Genomic DNA, 17,873 nt, shown 5'->3' on the forward strand with positions numbered 1-17,873 from the left:
CTTTAGCTGAAAGACTATACTATAAGCAACAACTAGGGAGGAAGAAGTCATACGTAACTCTCCATTTGTTGTAATTGGAGATTTCTCCAGAAGAATGGTAGAAAAGTGAAAGAATAATTACAGACACACACACACAGACACACACACACACACACACATACACACACACACACACAAACACAAACAAACAAAACACTTGATGAAGGTAACTTTGAAAAGAGTTTTTCCTGAGTTCATAATTTTAATATGTATTTTAATAGCTATATTTAATACAATTTGTTTCTTTTGGAATTGTATGTTTTTAATTTTATATATTTAAAATCATTATCCTGATGAAGGTTCTCTAAGTTTCCCCAAACTATCAATAGGATCTATGACATGGAAAAGGGCAAGAGCTTCTACTCCAAAAGAAGATGCAATTAGAAGTACCACATAAACTTTCATCTTCTGGTAAGCTTCTCCAACTGGTCAGAAAACTCTCTTAAGGCATACTTTACATAATATTTGGTGTTTTACTTGTGAATGAGTAATTATCCAGATGTGTCATATAAGATGAACCATCTAGAATCAAAACCTGCTGTATCTCTACAATCCCATTACCTTTGACTGCCTCAGGGTACTCCTTTAGCATAACTTGATTGCAAACCATAATACGCATCCACTGGAAAGAATGGCAAAGACTTTGATGGCAATAGGAATGGAAACTCTAAGGGTGGCCTCTCCAAAGAATTATCATTGATTTTCTTCTTCCTTTAGTGACTATTATATCTTCCCCTTTTTGCTCTTGATCTCTCATGTTCTCCTTTAAGGACTTTGAATTTCCATTTGTGTGAGTTAAAAGGTATCCTAATACAAGACCTATTTCTTTACATATGTCTGATCTGATTCTTTTATCCATCCTATTTTGTATGTGTCTGTTCTGATTCTTTTATCCTTTAACTACTATTAAAATAAATGCTATTTATTACTAGAACAGATATTAAAGTAAATTTGAGGTTTAGATAGTCAATATTTATATCAAATAATATTATTTTATTATTGTTTTGGAAAAACTTTGGTGTGTGGATGAAGCCAATGCCGGGACCAGGGCTGATGCAGAAAGTCAGTCAAAAAGCATTGGTTAGGGGCAGAGCCAAGATGGCAACAAGAAGGGATCAAGTCTTAGGAGCTCTCTGATAAAACTCATCAGCTAAGGATTCTAACTAAACTTTTGAGAGACAGAACCCACAAAGGGACCCAGTGAGGCAATTCTCCTATTCAAGGTAACCTGGAAAAGAGCAGAAAGGCTCTGCTCCCCCGGAGAGGTGGCCCGCCAGAGGGGTGGCCCGCCAGAGTGAAAGAACTTCAGCCTCCTGGAGGCAGCCCCAGGGCACTGGGAGTCACAGCTCACAGCAGCAGGGGAGTCTCCTCAGCTGCACCCCGGGGAGCACCGAGCACAAAGTGGGGAAACAGCAGGGGACCTCTGCCAGAGCAGGCACATGGAGCCCAGCCCTCAGGGCACACAGGGAGCAGCTTGGTCTTTCCCCAGCCCTGATCCAGGAAACAGAAGCAGGCGGAGCCAGTAAGCAGGAGCCCCCAGGGCATGAGCCCATTGAGCTGAGGGAGGGGAGTGAAGAGAGATTGCCTAGCTCTGTCCTCAGCCCCAGGAACAGGACTCTGGGGCTCTGACTACATTCAGATCCTGATCGCAGTCTAGGCCCCCCAATAGAAAAGCAGCCCCCCCCACCTCAGCCCCGTGGCAGAGGGGGGTGCTTATGGTCATTCACAGACCAGGAGGGAGGACAGAGCCTCACACACTGAGACCCTTGTGGGAGTGTCCCAAAAGCTCAGGAAGCACCCCAAACCAGGCCCAGGCTGGGAAAAAGAGCAAGCAGAAAAACAAAAGGAAGACTATTGAGAAATATTTTGCAAATGAGCCCAAGAAGGATCAAAATCCTCAGTCTGAAGATGAGGAAGCACAAGCTCCTGCATCTAAAGACTCCAAGAAAAAACAGAAATTGGGCTCAGGCTATGACAGAGCTCAAAAAAGACTTTGAAAATCAAATGAGGGAGTTGGAAGAAAAACTGGGAAAAGAAAGGAGAGAGATGCAGGAAAAACATGAAAATGAAGTCAGCAGCTTAGTCAAGGAAATCCAAAAAAATGCTGAAGAAAATAGCATGCTAAAAACCAGCTTAGGTCAAATGGACAAAACAGTTCAAAAAGTTATTGAGAAGAAGAATGCTTTAAAAAGCAAAATTGGCCAGATGGAAAAAGAGATAAGAAAACTCTCTGAGGAGAACAAATCCTTTAGACAAAGAATAGAATTCAGGGAGATTGATGAATTTACCAGAAATCAGGAATCAATACTTCAAAACCAAAAAAATGAAAAATTAGAAGAAAATGTGAAATATCTCATTGAAAAAACAACTGATATGGAAAACAGACTTAGGAAAGATAATTTAAAAATTATTGGAATACCTGAAAGTCAAGACCAGGAAAAGAGCCTTGACATCATTTTCAAATAATTACTACAGGAAAATTGCCCTGATATTCTAGAAGCAGAGGGAAAAAATAGAAATGGAGAGAATCCATCAATCCCCCCAAGAAAGAGATCCCAAAATACCAACCCCTAGGAATATTATAGCCAAGTTCCAGAACTCCCAAGTCAAAGAGAAAATATTACAAGCAGCCAGAAGGACACAGTTCAAATATCGTGGAGCTGCAGTCAGGATCACACAGGACTTAGCAGCAGCTACATTGGAAGCTCGTAGGGCTTGGAATACAATATACTGGAAGGCAAAAGAGCTTAGAATGCAGCCAAGAATGAACTACCCAGCAAGGATGAATGTCCTCTTCCAGGGAAAAAAGATGGACTTTCAATGAACAAGGGGAATTTCAAAGGTTCCTTTTGGAATGGCCAGAGCTGAACAGAAGGTTTGATCTTCAGATACAGGACTCAGGCGAAGCATGGAGATTGGAGGAGAGGGGGGAAATATGAGGGACTTAATGAGGATGAACTGCATGTATTCCTGCATAGAAAAATGACACTGATAATACTCATATGAACCTTCTCAGTTAATAGAGCAGGTAGAGAGAGCTTTTATAGTTGAAGCACAGGAGAAAGCTGAATTCGAAGATAAAATATTGTGTAAAAGTGGAGTCAATAGAAAAAAAGGGAAATGGAATGGGAGAAAGAAAAAGGAGAGGGGGAACAGTCCAAGATATTTCACATAAGAATTTTTTATTACAATGAGCTATTGCAATGATATGGAAGGGGAGAGGCAAGGGGGAATGAGGGAATCTTTGCTCTCATCAGAGGTGGCTAGGAGAGGAAACAGAAAATATACTCAATGGGGTATAGACATCTGGAGTAAGAAGCGGGTGAGCAGGGGGAAGGAGTGGGGATGTGAATAAAGGAGGAAAGGATGGACCATGGGGGAAGACCGGTCAGATATAATACATTTTCTTTTTTACTTCTTGCAAGGGGCTGGGATTGGATGGCCTGTCCAGGACCATGGGGCCAGGTGGATTCTGGGCCTAAGGGGTGGTATGGGGGCTCAGGGCTTCTTGGTCCCAGGACCAGTGATCTGTCTGCTGAGCCAGTAAACGACCCTACAGCAGAGTCAGAGTGAAAGGAGAGAAAAAATACAGTACATGGTAGTGGAGAAATAAGAAAGGAGGGAGTTGTGATCAGTAATGGCAACGGTGGAAAAATATGGAAGTAACTTTTGTGATGGACTTATCATAAAGAATGAGATCCACCCATGACAGAGTTGTTGGTGTTGGAACAAAGACTCAAGCACATTTTTTGTTATTATTATTTGGGGGAGGGTGCAGGGCAAGTGGGGCTGGATGGCCTGCCTGGGGCCACATAGCAGGGTGATCTTTGGGTGTCTGGGACCAGATTTGGACCCAGGTGTTCCTGGCTCAAGGGCCAATGTTCTGTCTGCCACCCAGCCACCCCTATTATTATTACTATTTTATTTTATTTTGGGTCTTTTTTTTCTTCTTTTTGGTTTTTGCAGGGCAGTGGGGATCAGGGAGCTTGCATGTCACAAATGGTTGAGTGATTGTTGGGTTTACAAGGCTGGATATGGGCTTGGGTGCTTGTGGCTCCAGGGCTGGTGCTTCGTCCATTGCATGACCTGGCCATACCTACAATTATTACTATTATTTTTTTATTTTAATTTTTTTCTCTCCCCTTTACTTTTTTTCGCCCAAGCAAGTCTATCTATATTCATGGGGGAAGAGGGGTATTTTGTTTACTTGTAAACAAGAATATTTTATTAATGTAAAAAAACATTTGTACAAAATGAGAATAAAAAATAAATTTAGGGAAAAACAGCATTAGTTAAATATCTGATATGTATTAGGGAATGTACTAAGCTCTGAGGATACAAAGAATGGCAAAAGATGCTCTCTTTTTCCAAGAATTTCCAGTCTAATGAGCAGGCACACATAGCATCAAAGATTTAGACCCTTATATATCCTCTCTCTTGCTATAGACAAGTATGGAGGAAGATAAAAACAATGGTGCTTAGAAGAGAAGTGCAGCTTGAACTAAAGATAGAAGCAAAGAAACCAATTAAAAACTGATATGCAGAAGTATTATAAAGTTCTAAACATATTAAATGAGGGAAGCTCAGTTCTGTAAATAGACTGGGCCTATAAGCTACCTCCATATAAATATTCCATACCCCAAATTTCATTGAGTTAGAGTGCTGAGAACATAGTATATGTTTAATCAATATTTTATCCATTGGTAACAGACCATAGAGCCATACATTCTTAATCTATTATGACCTTAATGATAGAAATTTTTGGTTCTTAAGTACCACTAGAGGGACATAGTTCTGCTTAAGACATTGAGGATTTCCACAAGGACCTCAAATCAGTGGAATTAACTTTATATCATGTTCTTTCTATGTGTGATTTGTAACAGAGTTCATGTCATTCTTTGATTCAGGGAATACTTTATTGCTTATGGTCTTATCAGAAGTGGTTAGAACAGAGAAACTATAGAAATCAAGAAAATTTGGAGGGAAGGGTACAAACACTTGAAAGCCTATCAATATGACAGAGGTTTATATATGTGCTTCTTAGAGTCAAAGGACAGAATTGAAACCATTGAGTAGAACTCTCAGGTGAGAGATTTCAGTTTAATAAAAATTATAAGTTCTTAACAATTAAAATGATTTAACAATGGAGTAAGCTGTTTTGTGAAGTAGTGAGCTCCTCAAAACTAAAAGTATACAGTTAGAGGTTGGATGAACACTTGATACATTTGTGGAAAGGACCAAGGAAAAACCTAGGTCCTTTAACAATTAATACTTATTACTGTCATGGAAAAAGTGTCATTGGAGGAAAATCTTCATTCAACAGTTTTTGTCTATATTATTGTATTTTGTTTGGGGGCAATGGTTTTACTTGATTTACCTGGATGACTGAAAGTGAGAAGAACTGCCCACAGTGTCCCATTCTATTAATTTATGTTAGAGATGAAATTAATTCATAGTAGGAGATTATCTAAAATATACAAGTCTGAAGTTTGCAGGCATATTTATAATATGAATTCCCTTTCTATGCATTAGTTGGGAAAATGGGTTTATTTTAACATTCTGTTTAGATGGAAATGTATGACCTTAGACCTACAGCAAAAATCTTGAATGTGGTCTAGTACATTGCCCTATTTTCTGCCTTAAAATACTATTGGTTTGAGAAATTCGCTGGTTCCACTGCAAAATTACTCAGATGGCTCTGGTACAGGATCACGTAATGTTGTGTTATTTAATGGCTTCAAAAGCATCAGGCATTCAGTTTTGTTGCCAACTAACTAACCCTCTTCCTTGTAATGATATTGATAAAAGGTATAGCAGATGCACAACAGCTGGCTTGTGAACTTCACCATCTCAGCCATTTCTTGGCACTATCATCAAAGTCTTTCCCTGAATACCAATCTTAATTGTTGAGTTTCACAATTCCAAGCTTTTAAAATGTTCAATACATTTGCCTACTTAGATAATTTCAACTTACACAATTCTACACAATGAGTAGTGGATGGTTAGATACTTATAGTTTAACATTCCTTTATTCTTTATGTGTATAAACTTACAGGCTATAGAATCCTTTCCTAATTAGTTAGCTTACAAAGAGATATTTCTTCCCAAGTTTTATCCTAGAGTATAACTTTTATGGTTGAGCTGTAAAACCTTTGAAAATAGGAGTTTATAATAGGAAGTGACAAATTCTAGCTGCAGTTCAACCATCTGCCTTTAATAAATACATGTTCTATTGCTCCCTGCAAACCCTGACATTTCTTTCCATGACCCAAGGTCACTTTTTTAAAATGTATCAAAGAACTATGGAAGGCAGCTATTAATGAAGAGAATGTAACTTGGAGTAACATTTCTAAAAGTTACTACTGACTAACAGTAGGCTTCCTTAATAATAATGCCAATTTTCTTCATTAATAAGTCTCACAAATCTGATGCATAAGTTGGTCATTCAGCACCACGGACAGTAACACACCCTGTTCTCCATCAAAAGGTTAACTTTTTCAACTACGCATAGCAAAATAGGATATTGAGAGCTTCGCATGACAATCACATACATTTATCTTAATTCTTGGGTGCCATCTGCTTTGTATGTGCCTTCAGGATTTCAAAACTCAATGAAGACTGATGATGACATTATCTAGAAGACATGAAGCCTTAAGGCAACTAGGGACAGTGACATTTTTCAGACAGGTATAACCTAGCTTTAACAATCAATCATGTTATTGGTTTCACTGACAATGATTTCTTTGAGCGCTAACTTCCATTTTTCTTTGTATTATAGAATAATGATCCAGTTATTGGGGTGTCTTGGCAGAACTATATTATGTGAGATGTTTGGCTGCTGTATGTAGAATTAGTTATCAATAAGATAGAAGTTATGGGGAGAGTCTAGAATATGTAGCCTAGAATAAGGAAGAACTAACAAGTCTCTCTTTGTATAGACAGACAAATCTTTTGAGCCTGAGAGTTCTAAGTTGCAATAAACAAAGTTAATCAGCTATCTACAATAGTTTAGCATAACATAGTGAGCTACTACTACAAATGGAGGAACCACCAGGTCCAGTTCAGTCAGAAAATGGAGCAAGTCAAAGATTGATACCAGAGTGGAACTAAATACAGAGAAACCCCTTCACTTTCAGCCTAGGGCAAATGCAGACACTCAGGAGGAGGGAGAGAGAGATTGAGAGAGAGAGAGAGAGAGAGAGAGAGAGAGAGAGAGAGAGAGACTAAAGTCAGAGAGAGAGAGAGACAGAGAGACAGGGACAGAGACAGAAAGACAACTATCATAAAATACCAAAGCACCAGGCAGGTGGATATGTCAAGATCCAAGGAAACTAGCATAAATTCAGATGTAGTAACAACAGAATGAGAAGATGATTTAACTTATCACAATGTCCAATATTGATAATGGAAGCAAAAAACCCCAAACATATGTTATTAATTCAATTCAGGGGAAAAATGAATTTTTGCTGTTGTATTCAATCATGTTCAATTCTATGTAACCCCATTTGGCATTTTCTTAGCAAATATATTAGAGTAATTTGCCATTTCCTTCTCATTTTGTAAATGAGGAAACTGAGGCAAACCATATGAATCAACCAAGGTTGAATAGTTCATAAGCGTCTGAGACCAAATTTGAACTCAGTTCTTCCTGACTCCAGGCCCAACACTCTATTCACTGCATCACCAGGCTTCCCTAAAAATGAAGTGTATGATATAAAAGAACTGAAAGAACTACTGTGCAACAAATCTTACTATATGACTATTACTTATAATTTTTCCTTTAAAAATGGTAAAGTCATTGTAGAGTTTAAATGAACATCAAATTCACCAATCCAAAACCTTAATAGAGTATTAAAATGAATAAATAATTCTGCAGAATTCCATTTGGATTAAGTAAAACTTCAAAATGCCATCAAAAAGAAAAGGAAATCAGCTGGAAATACTGTTTAAGAGGTGAGAATGCACCTTGCTTTAATTAAACTCTTTTGCCTTTTATTTCTCCCAGTAGGCCTAAGTGATCCATGAAACTGAGTAGAGTAACTGAAGACATAATCAGAGAATTGTAGAGGTGGAAAAGTACTCCAACATACTCTAGTTCAACCTGAACCTTAACATGTACTCTCTCTACAATGCCCATGACAAGTTGTCTCCTAGCTTCAACTTGAAGTAAATGGATAAGGAATTTACTTCCTCCATGTTAGAATGATGCAACTTATTTGGAAGTTGTTTCTTACATTGAATTGAAATCTGTCCCTTATATTTGATAGTGATTTTTCTTGGTTCTATTCTTTGATTCTTCCTTTCACATAGTAGCCTTTAAACCACTTGAAAGTAATTATTATGGCCTTCCTCAATATTTCTTTTTTCCAAGCTAAATATGCATAGTTTCTTCAATTGAACTTCTGGTGGCATGGTTTCTAATTTCTTCACTATTCTGATTGTTCTCTTATGAAAGCAACAAACTTCTCCTTAAAAATATATTCTTCTAAACTAGACACTGAACTTGAAAAATGCTCTTACTAGGGTACAGAACATTAGAATAATCATCTCCATGGCTCTCTATACTGTGGCTCTTAATGAAACTTAGAATAACACTAGTTTTGTTTGGGGTTTTTTTTTTTGGTCAGGTAATAAGCATCTTTCAAGAGCCTATTGTGTAAAGCACTAGGAACACCAACTGAAGGCAAAGGAGACTCTTTGCTCTCTAGGCTTACAGTCTAATGTGAGAGACAATGTGTAAAGAACTCTGTATAAAGAAGCTACATAGGGGATAACTCAGAATAATCCAGAGGAAAAGGACTGACATTAAGAGATTGGGAAAGATTTCCTATAGAGAGTGAGATTTTAGCTGGAACTAGAAGGAAGCCAGAGAAGCCAGGAAGTAGAGATGAGGAAGAAGAACATCCACAAAAAGGGGAACATTCTGTGAAAATTACCAGAGTTAAGAAATGGAGAGTTTTGGAGGAAAAATATACAAAGTAAAATACATGTTACTGTATATTCTGGAGGACCTGGCTCCAAATTCTAACTTTAAAATATATGATATAAGATATAAGAAGACTAGAACTTTATGTTTGTGTGGAGTAATTGTTAATTCATATTGAACTTAAAAAGCTCCAGAGAGAGAGAGAGAGAGAGAGAGAGAGAGAGAGTTTTAGCTGTTCTTTAACTCTTTCCAAAATTCTCCATTTTTGGTTTATTTTTTAAAATCCAAATATAGGACTTATAGAATATAGAATAACAGATTATGCTTAATAAGATTTAGTATGAGATAAATATATTTGTTTGAGATAAATATAATCTGTTATTCTAATTAGCCAAGCTCTTTTGTGATCTTGACTATCATCCATTGTGTCAATTAGCCCTCCTAGTTAGACTTTCATCTGCAAATTTAATATCCAGAATCTATTTCTTTGTCCAAGACATTGATCAAAACTATTGAACAGGGCAAGACTAAAGATAGAACTCTTAGGCAAGATACTAAAAACATTGCAATCCTCCTTGGATAGACCTCCCTGTGCTGTCATCTATTGTACACTTCTACATCTTGACCATGAAGATGTTTTGCTGAAATCCAGAGTAAATGTTTAGAATTTCCCTGATTTAACATTCTTGTAATCCTATCAGTGAAGGATATCTCAAGTTCAGCACATCTAAGATGAAGGTTCCAGAAGAGTAGGAATTGTTTTATTCTTTGTATTTGTATGACCAGTAGAAAGTACTATGTACTAGGTTAAGAAATTTAGACTTCAATCAATAGCTAATAGGCAGGGGGTGGCTAGGTGCCACAGTGGATAGAGCACTGGCCCTGGAGTCAGCAGTACCTGAGTTTAAATCTGGCCTCAGAAGCTTAATAATTACCTAGCTGTGTGGCCTTGGGCAAGCCACTTAACCCCATTGCCTTGCCAAAAAAACCCATAAAAAATAGCCACTGGATATTTAGGAACAAGGGAGTAGTAGAATCAAGGGAGTAGTATAATCAGAGTTGTGCATGAGAAAATTATTCTTGCTAAGATGCGAAGGAAGTCCTAGAGTCCTAGAGATAGGAGCATCAAATAGATGTACAAAGTAGGAGCTCATATTTAATAAATATTTGTTATTGATTGTTGAATTCAGCACTGCCTGATTCCCCTTTTCATTTTCGTCTATTTACTAATAGTGCCACTATTCTTCCATTTATTCAGGCTTAACCCACAAAAGTCATTCTTGTGATATAGCCAGATCAAGTCAATAAGCATTTGTTCATTATCTATGTTCCAGTCATTGTGCTATGCACTTGAGAAATAAGGAAAGGCAGACTGAAACATGAAGGCTTTCAATAGGGTCATGGGAGTGTCAAAGAAGAGAAGGGAGCATATATAAGATGTTTCAAAGGTAGAGTTGTCAGGAGTTGGCAACAGATTGAACATGGGAAATGAAAGTTCTGAATCAAGGATGACTCTTAGATTGAAAACCTCAAAATCAATGGCTTTGGAGGGTCTGGCTCCAAATTCTAACTTTAATATGGTCACTACCTATGTGACCTTGGACAAGTCACTTGTTGACCATCCTTTCTTGAAGCAAGACTGAAGTCTTCTTATCTGTAAACTGAAAGATGTGGATCATATGGCCTGGTATCATTTAAAGTTCTGTGGCTAAATTCTGATGATTCCAACTTCTCCCTTTCCCCAATAGAGAAAAAGTTACTAAGTCCTATCTTCATTCTCCTTACTAGTCCCCTTATTTCTACCTCCTGATTTTTATTTTGACTGTTATTTCCCTAGTTCATAACCTCATTATCTCATACCTGGGCTACATTAATAGACCTAATTGGTCTGAAAAGTAGCATGACAGAATATATAAAGAATTGACTTTGGAGTCAAGGAAGATGTGGGTTCAAATGCTATTTCTGGCACAAACCAAATCTATGTACCTGAATCAATCACTTTACCTATCAGTGACCCAGGAAATCTCTAATTTGCAAGATAAGGACTCATATGTCCCTGAAATCACAGATGTGATTTCTAACTGATCAAATTATAATTAATATTACTATCTCTAGAACTGTCTTCACATCTAAGCAAGAATAATTTTCTCTGATTTAGCACTGATTATACTACTCTCTCATTCCTAAATCTCCAGTGGCTCCCTGTTAGTCATTGAATGAGGTCTAAATTTCTTAACCTAGACTATTTTCCATCCCTGAGTACATTCTTATAATATTTGTCTTAATAACACTGGGGCTCAAAATGATACTTTGTAAATTTTCTCAGAATTAGTAGAATAAACCATCAACAAATATTATATGTAATGGGGATAAACCCAGAGCGTTTAGGTGGATCAGGGGTGAAATAAAGATGCCCATTTTCACCATTACTATTTAATATAGCTTTAGAAATAAGAAAAGAAAAAGAAATTTAAGGAAACAGAACTGGCAATGAGGAAGCAAAGTTTTCATTCTTTGCAGATAATGTTATGGTATACCTAAGTATACCAAGAACCTAAGTAAATCCTCTTAAGAACTCCTTGAAACAATTAATAAATTCAGCAAAATAGCAGGATATAAAATAAACCCACATAAATCATCAGCATTCCTATATATGAACATCAAATTCAAAAAGCAAGAGATAGAAAGAGAAATTTCATTTAAAATAACTGTAGACAACATTAAATACTTGGAAATCTACCTCCCAAGACGACCCAGAAATTGTAAACACAATCATAAAATACTTTTCACCGAAATAAAAATAGATCTAAATAATTGGGAAAATGTCAATTACTCATGGTTAGTTTGAGTTATTATAATATAAATGACAATTCTACCCAAATTAAATTACTTATTCAGTGCCATATCAATCAAAATACCAATAATTAATTTTGAAAAATAGGAATAAAATTCATCTGGAGCAACAAAAGGTCAAGAATAGCAAGGGAGGAGCAGCTAGGTGGCACAGTGGATAGAGCACCAGCCCTGCAATCAGGATTACCTGAGTTCAAATCCAGCCTCAGACATTTAATAATTACCTAGTTATGTGACTTTAGGCAAGCCACTTAACCCCATTGCCTTGCAAAAACTAAAAAAAAAAAAAATAGCAAAGGAACTGATGAAAAAATGTAAAAAAAGGTGGCCTGGCTCTACCAGATCTAAAACTATATTATAAAGCAACAGTCATCAAAACTGCCTGGTACTGATTAAGAAATAGAGTAATGGATTAGTGGGATAGAATAGGTTCAAAAAGAAATTATACTAAATGACTACAGTAATCTACTGTTTGACAAACTCAAAAATATTAACTTCTTGGATAAGAACTCACTGTTCGACAAAAACTGTTGGGGAAAATTGATAAATAGGCATAGACCCACATCTCACACCCTATACCAAAATAAGGTCAAGATGGGTACAAGATTTAGACATAAAGGGCAACACCATAGATAAACTAATAGACCAAGAAACTATCTGATCTATTGAAAGGGGACAAATTTATTACCAAACAAGAAATAGAGTATAAACTGCAAAATGAATGATTTTACCTATATTAAATTTAAAAAGTTTTGCACTAATAAAATCAATGCTGCCAAAATTAGAGGGAAAGCAGAAAACTGGGAAACAATCTTCATAACTGGGAGTTCTGATAAAGGTCTCATTTCTAAAATATATATAGAGAACTGCAACAAATTTTTAAGGTTGCAAGTCATTCCCCAATTGATAAATGGTCAAAGGATATGAATAGACCATTTTCAACTGAAGAAATTAAAGCTATATATAATCATAAGAAAAACTGCTCTAAATCATTATTGATTAGAGAAATACAAATTAAAACAACTCTGAGGTATCACTTCACACCTATCAGACTGGGTAAGATGACTAAAAGGGAAAATGACTGATGTTGCAGAGGTTGTGGGAGTATTGGGACATTAATGCATTGCTGGTCGAGTTGTAAATAGATCCAACCTTTCTGGAGAGCAATATAGAACTATGCCCAAAGAGCAATAAAATTGTTCATACCTTTGACCCAGCAATTCCAATTCTAATCTTATACCCAGAAGAAAAAATGGGGAAAGCTCTACATCTTCCAAAATATTTAAAGCAGCTCTTTTTGTAGTGGCAAAGAATTAGAAGTTGAGGGGATGCCCATTAATTGGAGAATGGTTAAATAAGTTATGATATGTGAATATTATAGAATACTATTGTTCTATTATAAACTATAAATTGTTGGACTCTAAAGAAGCATGGAAGGATCTGATGCTGAATGAAGGTAGCAGAACCAAGAGAACAATGTACACATTAGCAACAAAATTGTGAGATGATCAAACCTGATGGATGCAGCTACTCTCAGCAGTTCAGAGAGTTAGGACAACCCTATTAGACTGGCTATGGACAAAGTTATCCCCATCCAGAGAAAGAAAGACAAAAACAAAACAAAACAAAATAAAACAAAAAAAATCCTTCAGAATGTGAGGAACACTACATTCACTTTTTTTTAAATAAAAATATCTCTCATGTATTTCTTTCCCTTAATCCTAATTCTTTATACCAAAAATGGTTAACCAAAAATAGTTAAGCCACTGAGGGGAGGGGGTGGGAAGGGAGAGTGAAAGGAAATTTTGTAACTTAGAAATATGCATAGGCATATGTATGAATGTTTTAAAAAAAATCTTCCTTTATCATATATTTGGAAAAGCAAAACATCAATTAAAACATAAGAAAATAATTTTTTTAAAAAGCAAAAAAGGTATTAGCAGAACAAATCTCCAAATATTAAGAAATATGAATGAAAAAAACCCAAAACCTTTGTGTTAGGACCCCCAAGAATTTACCAGAAATGGATTCATAACAATAGTACCTTCAGTGTACTGCAAGTGACAGAAACCCAAATTATGATTTTTCAGTAAATTTTAACCAATTCTGATAATTGTATTACCTAGTATAGTTTCTCAATTCAATACTAATTTTAAATACATCAGCCTTCTCTATTATGACCCAAATAATAATCCTTTCTACCCATCCTCATTCTTTTCCAGAAGAATTCACACATCTTTTTTGGAATGGAGGGAAGGACCAAAAAGGTAACCTTAAACTGTCATCTAAAATGAGACCTTTATTTGCAAAATTATGTTCTCTTGTAGGTATTGTAGACAGATTTGTATTCTATATATTTGGAGTCTTATGTGCATTTTTTTTTACTTCTCTCTTTGATCCCTCTTTTCTTAAAATATATACACTTATTCTCTCCTTACCTTAGGATTTCAATTCTGTCTTCCAGATACTGTCCTGATAGTCTGAATCATTGGCTCTGTTCTCAATAAAGTACGGAAGATGGATAGCTTTAGCACTTTGCTTCAGCTCTTATAAATCTAATAAATGGACCCATCCATATCATCTCTCTTGGAATCCTTCAGATTGCCCTGGTTGGTTTTTGTTAAAGATAAGAAAAGGGAATGCTTTCCAGGCTTGATATTGATGAGTTTGAAACAGCTACACTAATAATTCTACATCTATACAACTTTATTCTTATTGTTCAACAAGCAATGAGTGGCAGTGCCTAAGTAAGCAACAATGTGGCTCAAGCAATAAAGAATCAGGTATTGTCAGGTCATTTGGTGTCTAAGTTATGCTGGGCATTGCAATTCCCAAGTGCTACTGAGCATTGGGAATGTCTTCCTAACAAATGCAGTGGATTACTGGTAGCCACTACTCTTCTCCCAGACAGGCTGATCTGTAGATTAGATAAACTTCCTGAACTTGTTCAATTTTGGTATTGAAAAATGGGAAACCTGCATTTTATAAGAATGAGACTTCTGTGAATAATCAAGCTTCTAAAATTGGGAGACACAATTTGCTTCACCAGAAGAAAAAAAATCATAAGAATCAGAGTAACATAATAATAATGATATAATATAATAATGATAATAATAATAATAATAACATAATCAAGAGTAACAAACTTATTTTGAGGAGCAAAAAAGAGGTATTTGTATGAAAATCTTACTTTTTGTATTTTTTAGCCTAAATCTTGAAAACCATTTTCTGTCCTTCTGCCCTCACTCAATCCCATCACCACCCTCATCAGGGGTCTATTAATGTGATCTTAGACAAGTCATATATTGATTAGTTTAGGTGTAAGACCTGATATGGAGGTTAGATGAACTTCAGGAGCATGAAGATGAAAGAAAAGTTATAAATGAACATTAGTATGAGCTATATTATTTTAATAGGAGACATGTCCAAGAGATAAAAAGGAGCAGGTAGAAGGAGGTAGAGGAGAGACCTTTTGTGGTCTTTAAATACAATAGTATGACTTAAAATTTGAGCCATTTTGAAAAATAATAGCAAAAACAGATCTTTAATTCATGAGTTCAATAGGAACCTTGTCAATACTGGTGGATAGTCCATAGTTTATTGATGTTCATTTTTAATAATGTCCCTTAAAACTTCTAAAGTTTCCAGTGAAGCCTTTGATTTTCCTTGGTTATTTTTTTGTTTAAAAACAATCACAAGTAATAAAACATGCCTCAACAAGAAAAGGAAAATCTACCTAAGGTCAATCAATGTAAATAACCAATCAATGAGTATTATGTGCTGAACACTGAACTAGGCACTGGGAATACAGAGATAGAAAAAGGAAATGATTCCCACTCTAAAGTAATAGATTCTATCCCTACTATAATGTAAACACTGAAGAAGCATACATTCTGTCAGGGGATACATGCACATAAAATTAAAGAGAGAATAATTATGTACAATACAAAATAATAAATGCAAAATAAACAGAGTAGTTAAATACAAAGGACACGGCAAACCACTCCAGTTTCTTTGCCAAAAAAAAAAAAAAAGACAGTACTGGTATGCTAAGATCCACAGAATCTCAAAGAATCAGAAATCACTGAATGATTGAACAACAACAATTTAAATATAAAACTGTTAGGGATATAGGTCACTAGCAGTCTGGCATATCAAAGATGGGCATTTTGAAGAAAGTGGTACTCCAGTTATGTCTTATAAGAAAAGAGGAATATCTATGTTTCAGAGTTGAAGAAAGAGTACATGAGAGAGGTATGAGAGACAATTGATGCAGGTGGCACAGAAATGAAAGCTATAGTCCCAAGAGTGAAGAGTGGAGAGAAGGCCAAAGATGGAATCAATGAGTCTAACCAAAATATTAAAGTAGCATAAATACAGTAAGGAGAGCCCAGTCAACTTTTTTTTTTTTGCCCCTTTGGTTATCACAGGCAGGCAACACTAGCAAGCTGTTCACTATAGAATTGCCAAAGTTGAAATTTGCTTTGAACAAAGGTGAATTTCCTAAAAGGTCATGAAAACCATATTGGTGGATAAGCTGACCCCTAAATATTCTGGGTTTTGCCCTGGGGCCAGTTCTAAAGAAAGATGGGGTCCAAAAGAAGATAATGTAAGTCTCTACTCTATCACACCCTTGACTTTTCTAGGAATAAAATGGCTCTATAAGCCAGTTCATTCCCAGTCTGCCCTCCCAGGGCCTGAACCTTTATAATGAGATAAACTAGATAGGATGGATTGCATTTTGCTCAAAATAAATTATCATCATAATAGCCATGTAGGTCTGCCATCAAGGATCCAACACTAGAAAAGGAGTTAAAGGAAAAGTGCATAAGGGGGAGGGAAGAGAAAATTTACATATAGAGATAAGCATGGACACTCATTAAGGAAACAGGCCTTCACTTCAAAAAGACACGAACTCAGCAGAGGTCTCATTCCTGTTAAATATGTAGTGTGTGCTTATTTGATGATGAAAATCAGAGGATGGCTATTTGAATGGAAATGCATTTTAATAGATATTTGAGGCAGAAGCAGGCCCTCCATTCTCATCTCTATCACACAGGCACCTTCTTGACCATCATTACCAGGAAGGAAAGAATATAGACCTTGCTAATCATCCAGTTCCTAATGCTGGAATGAATGGCTCTCCCCACCCCCTCCTCATTCTTTGTGGGTGTTCATTAACCTTGTGGACTTCTCAACCAGGAAAGTACAGCAGCTTTGGGGAAATTTCCATATCTGTTAAGAAATGCTGGCTATATATCTAGCTAGCCAGGTTCAAAAGCATATGTAAGGGTAAAGACTCTCATAGGAATGAAGGGTACAAACTGGTAAAGCTAAATAAAGAAAGAAAGAAAAAATAAAAAATAAATAGTAACTTTTAAAACTTAATTTCTAGCAACAAAAAACAACAGTAATTTTTTTAAAGCAATCCCCTTCCCCAAATTGGACATTTATCTCTTTTCTTCAACCTAGTTTTTTTTTTTTCAAATTGTTGTTACACATATTTAACCAATGTGTTTATTATTCTGAACATAAATAATAGAAGAATATGTTCTATTTATTTAAGTACCAATCTAGTTATAACAGCTGGGACAAGGTTAAAAGCTAAAATATTAACTTTCTATATTTGTTATTTCCTTGTGTCCCTTTGGCAATTGGGATAGATCTTGAGAATTCATAAAATCTTAAGTATCTTTGAAAGGATATTTAATTCATCCCTTGTTAATATAAAGGGGGGGGGGATCCTCTGACAAAGGAAAATGCCTCTTTTTAAGGAGCTCTAGAGAGATTTGCATTATCACAGATGTATCTCATCCAAGGACCCACAGGTCCTTGATTCTAACTATTCCAATCTTCATAGGTTTTAGAATTGGAAAGGAAATTTTTTACAACATAAATAGCAGCAACAACCATAATAGCTAACATTTTTCTAGCACCTTAAAATTTATAGAATCATATAGATAATCTTTTAATCTTCACAATTCTCTGTAGTAGGTTTTAAGATCTTAAACTCAAGTTCTCCTAACCCTAAATTTTGTGTTCCAGGCACTACCTG

The 17,873-nt window shown here is 36.0% G+C and overlaps 2 long non-coding RNA genes across 2 annotated transcripts in view; both read left to right on the forward strand.

Moving 5' to 3' along the window:
• LOC141511150 (uncharacterized) overlaps positions 1 to 449 on the forward strand; it is an 82,371-nt gene extending 81,922 nt beyond the window's left edge. Inside the window, exon 3 of the long non-coding RNA XR_012475268.1 lies at positions 369 to 449. This is a non-coding gene — a long non-coding RNA (uncharacterized LOC141511150). The remainder of the gene's footprint in view (positions 1 to 368) is intronic.
• A 6,187-nt stretch (positions 450 to 6,636) lies between these two features.
• On the forward strand, positions 6,637 to 14,377 carry LOC141511151 (uncharacterized). Its single transcript, XR_012475269.1, has 3 exons — positions 6,637 to 6,726; positions 14,041 to 14,085; positions 14,283 to 14,377. It is a non-coding gene; the product is annotated as an uncharacterized LOC141511151 (long non-coding RNA).
• The last annotated feature ends 3,496 nt before the right edge of the window (positions 14,378 to 17,873 follow it).

Source organism: Macrotis lagotis, chromosome 2 (assembly GCF_037893015.1).
Source record: "Macrotis lagotis isolate mMagLag1 chromosome 2, bilby.v1.9.chrom.fasta, whole genome shotgun sequence".
In the NCBI taxonomy this organism is placed as follows: domain Eukaryota; kingdom Metazoa; phylum Chordata; class Mammalia; order Peramelemorphia; family Peramelidae; genus Macrotis; species Macrotis lagotis.